This window comes from Telopea speciosissima, chromosome 4, assembly GCF_018873765.1.
Source record: "Telopea speciosissima isolate NSW1024214 ecotype Mountain lineage chromosome 4, Tspe_v1, whole genome shotgun sequence".
Classification (NCBI taxonomy): Eukaryota; Viridiplantae; Streptophyta; class Magnoliopsida; order Proteales; family Proteaceae; genus Telopea; species Telopea speciosissima.
Genome location: NC_057919.1, coordinates 15,662,833 through 15,667,556, shown reverse-complemented (window position 1 = coordinate 15,667,556; position 4,724 = coordinate 15,662,833).

The window sequence follows — 4,724 nt, the reverse complement described above, 5'->3', positions numbered from 1 at the left end:
CTCATGAACAGTAACTAAAGATTGAGAGATGAGATTTTGAAGTATCACATCAATACTTTTTCACCCCAATTCTCCCACCTCACCTAGATCCCCCTCAAACAAACAGCCCCTAAGGGATTCTGCATTTTTAATCAACCTTTTGTTGCTCTCTCGACTGTTTGTAAGGTGCTTTTGAGTTTTAACTTTTAATTGTAAAAATAAGTGTAAATAATGCAAACCCGGACCTCCACAAAAGAGCAAACAAGGAGTTAATCTAGAATCCAAGGGAAAGGAGGTTCTTGGCTATGGGTAAAGATGTCAAAAGCATGGTAATTTTGGAATGTACCAATTATACCCAAAATGATATTAATAAAGATAAAGAATCACCGACGGGGATTTTTCATAGCAGTCATCGAAAAGAATTTGATTTTCTATCCACCATACCCGCACGATTAAGTCCGAAACTGAACCAACTGTCAATCTCGATCCAACTTGATTAACCTGATACATTTGTCCAATTAATTGACCTAATGGACGAAAAACCAATTAAGGATTGATAAATCGATTGCTCAATTATTAATCGGTCCCAGTATTGGTTTTAAGCACCGATTACATAATCAGTCAGATTCAGTCCTACACCTCAAAGGCGCAAGACGGATTAAGGCCTAACCAGTTTGACATCCTTGTGGAAAGACACAGAAATTAACAAACAAAAACATAGTTAATAGAAATGTTAAAACAAACGCTACGAAACGAAACACAAATAGAAACAAAACAAAGCAAACAAATATGACGTAGAGATTTAATGTGGTTTACACACCAATGTGATGTGTTACGTCCATGACCGAAGCTAAAGATGATTCACCATATAATGAAGAAAAAAAATTACTGAAGATTTCTCAAGAACACCCAAAAGAATGGCAACAACTCTCCCCCACAAACAGGTAAAAGAGGAATGATGTCAATATACAATGTTCTTCTCTTGGTCCTCTACTCAGTCTAGAAGCTAGAAAGGCATAACCTCCACCTCAATCCCCAGAAAAGAAAAGAAAATGTATGACCCTCTGAAATTGACTCTCCCTTTAATTTAATCCATTTTGTAATTAATTTTGTCTTATGGAATTATTGAAGACACAGCCGCCTAGTTCAGATGCCTAACTTAAAACCAAACTTGTTCTGCCACTTTTAACGTCAAAACAAGCTCCGCCTGATTAAAAACGACCACTTCAAATTTTCTCTCTCCACACAAGTTCTTTTTTTTGTTTTCTTCCCTCTTTTAAACTTCAATCCAAAGTGTCCAAACCCTAGCCATCTTTATTGACTTTTGTTTTTTTTTTTGTTATTCCACTAATTGCTCAATTAGGTCGGTTGTCAAAATCTCATCTTATATCCATACTCACATCAGCAGCCTATCCACCACCACTCAATACACCAAATAGAAATTAGTCATCCACCATGAGGCCTAATTCCTCCTTATGATGTTAACAAAAGTTCTAACAGAGCATATATGTGAGCCTGGAAATTGGAAAGAAAGGATGTTAATGGGGACAAAAGAGGAAGAAAATAATTTTCATACTTTGATAAAAAATGAAAAATAAAATTTATTTTCCATGAAGTTTTTGGTTACTTTTGTCTTTAAATGTTCTTCAGAGAGTCCCAATACGCCCTCCGCTGGACTCGAGTTGTAGCAGTGAGATGGGTTGCGTTGGCAGTTGGGTGGGGGGCGAAGTTGATAGAATCTTTTTAATTCAAGGGAGGAGATAGTTATTATTCAATACCCAGGAGTGGTGTTAGGCATTCAGACATAATCAAGGAGAGGGGGGGGAGTAATTTACTCTTAAATCAATATTAATACAGGTAAACTATATGAAAGGGGGTTGATTGAAAATTTGGAATGCTGAACCACCCAAAACCTCTATACTGCAATAAATTTTTTTGGTAGGTGTTGACTTCATGAACACTCATTGTTGATATTGTTCTCTTAATTTTGTTTCCACTTGGTATCACTTATAGGTGTACCCCAACATTAATAAATGTATGGACTAAATTTTCCTTCACTTCTATCTCGATGTGTGTAGACACTTCATTTTATCACGCTGGAAGTATGTTGGCGATCCAATTTATGACTTAAGAGACTTCATGAATCTCAGAATTGTTTGGAATCATAAATTTGAGAAATTGTCAAAATACCCTTAGAGCGTTAGCCAGTTTAAAATTGATAAAATGCCTTATAAATCATTTGATTAGAATATGTAAATTGAAAATATGATTGTTAAGTATTTTTTTTAAATGAATTTTTAAGGAATTTATTAGAGTTGAGTCCAATATGTAGACTCGGTCCAAACCAGAACCAAGTCATAAAAAGGCGTGCCAAAAAAAAAAAGATTTTTGACACCAAAACGAGGTGTACCAATGTTTAAGGCCCCGTATCGATGTCACAATAAGCCTGTTCTTCGACGTGCTCATGATGTTGATGATCCTAATTTAGACATTGAATAGAGATTTTTTAACATCAAATTTGGAAATCTTTAGACAAGTAGGATTCTCTATTTCGAAATTTCCGCTACCTCAAACATGATAAGTTGAGCTCTATTCAGCTCATAATTTAACTACACTTTTTAAGAGCCATCCCAATTGTGATTAGAACTCAAGAAATCATGGTGGAACATGATTTGGACTCGCATTTGAAACGGCGGTTTTGAATAAAATTTGATTCCTTACAAAACTAAGAGGCTAAGGAAGCTTCCCAAAGCTATAATGGCCTTATTAGTTTTAAACATGGTTAATTTAACCGCCTTAGTTTGATTAGGTTTAATGAAGAATTTCTTTTCTTCATTAATGTTTCACAATTTAGGATAGGTTTTCATGCCTTTCCTTTATTGCCTCATCTCTTATACTACTTTTATGATCTCTTAAATTTGATATTCTTAAGGTCAAGTATTTTCCCAACATTTCTCTTTTTGGTGTTGTTAACAAGAATATGAATGCATGGTTCATTAATTTTGGAATGCACTAATACAAATTCATCCAACCCTAAAACTGGTGGTCTTTTGAAGGCCTGGGTTTGCAAGGATTCATCTTTTTGCCATTTGGAGTGAATCAAGAGTACCTACCTACTCTTAAAAATTTATCTGTTCTCCTATAGCCATAATTAATCTCATCTATGGATGGACTGATGATATATTTGTTTCAAAGCTCCCTGAATCAATACCTGTCTATAGTGGATGATGTGCTTAACTTTGTTATGTTGCATTGGGTTTCCCATTCACCGAGGGGCGGGAGAAAGTGGGTATGGCTATTGGAAGGGTATTTTGGAACATACCAAAACTCTAGGAGGGGTTTGTGAACCCTAGGATGGTGGGTGAACCGTCCTCTATTTATGGAGGAAACCTTTGTCCTAAAAACAATATCCATCATTATCTTCCCTTGGTACTTTTACTCATACACGAATTGGAGTCCAATTGATTCTATAAAAATTAATATTGCTAAGTAGTTTTCTATCTGGGAGTGTGGCCTACATGAGCACTCCCATGTGTCTATCTCTCTCCTCCTCAAAACAAGGGGGCATAGGTGTCTTTTCATATGGAGAGGAGAGAGTAGACTCATGGGAGTGCTGGCGTAGGCCACACTCCTAACAGAATGCTGCCTGACAACACCCCTTATGTTCTCTCACATGAGGCAGTGAAATGACCACCCTGCCCTCCCTTGGATGCTAATGCACACACTCCCATTGGCTCCCAAGTTGGCACAGGCTACACAGCCTACAACAAACCCCTTTCCATTATAAAATAAAAAGAGGCAAGAGATCTCTATTTGGTCGCATGGTCTCAACACAAGTGTTTAGGCCAATGGGTGAGCACGAGTGGGTATCTACCCAGGGCACAAAGGCGTCATCTCACTATTCGTATGAGAGGGCTTAGGAAACACCACCAAGTAGAGAGCTTTTTCCCTAAAAGTTAATTAAAATCCTTGGGAGTGGAGTTGGGCTTTGTGTATTCTCAAGTCATTCGATCTCTCACATGGGGAATCCGGATCAGCTACCCACATGGGAGTGCTGGCCTCCCGGACAGAAAACTACTTCCCAATTGAAATTAACATGGTCGGAGAAATCTTTGTGTGTTCTCAGAGTCATTTGATTGATCAGTGTGAATAAGAATTGAGATAGTTGGAGAAAGAAGTATTTTGGTGGCTCACATCACGAAGATCACTGCAATACTGGATGAAATCGATGGCTAAGCAATCAATGCACAGATGCCTTTGGGTTGCGGCCAAGAACAATGTAACGATTGCCATTTGCCCAGGAGGGCTGGAGGAGTGAAAAACAAAAAAATGGAGCTCCATTGACTTCGTATGACTTTTTTACAGTTAACGTGATGGTTTTTATTACCTGCTTGAAGCTGGCTGGATGCAGACACGAGAAATGTTAAAAAAAGAAAAAAAAAAAGGAAAAATTCTGGAAAACCACCCATGTCAATGGGTTATGGTAAGATTGATTGATATTTGGATGGAATTTTATTTTTATTTTTCTGTGTTTAATTTTTCTGGTGGGTGGGTTGGGAATCTTACTCAACAGTTGTTGACTTGTTTGATTTTTTCCACTTTTTTCTCCCGTGTTTGTTTTGCAAGGTAGATGTCCTTTCGGGTTGCTCAGAAGATCAGATTTCCTTCTTATTCAGAAATTTTTTTTCTTCTTTCTTTTCATGTCTGTTCGCCTCCACCCTCCACAAACTACACTACGAAGTGGG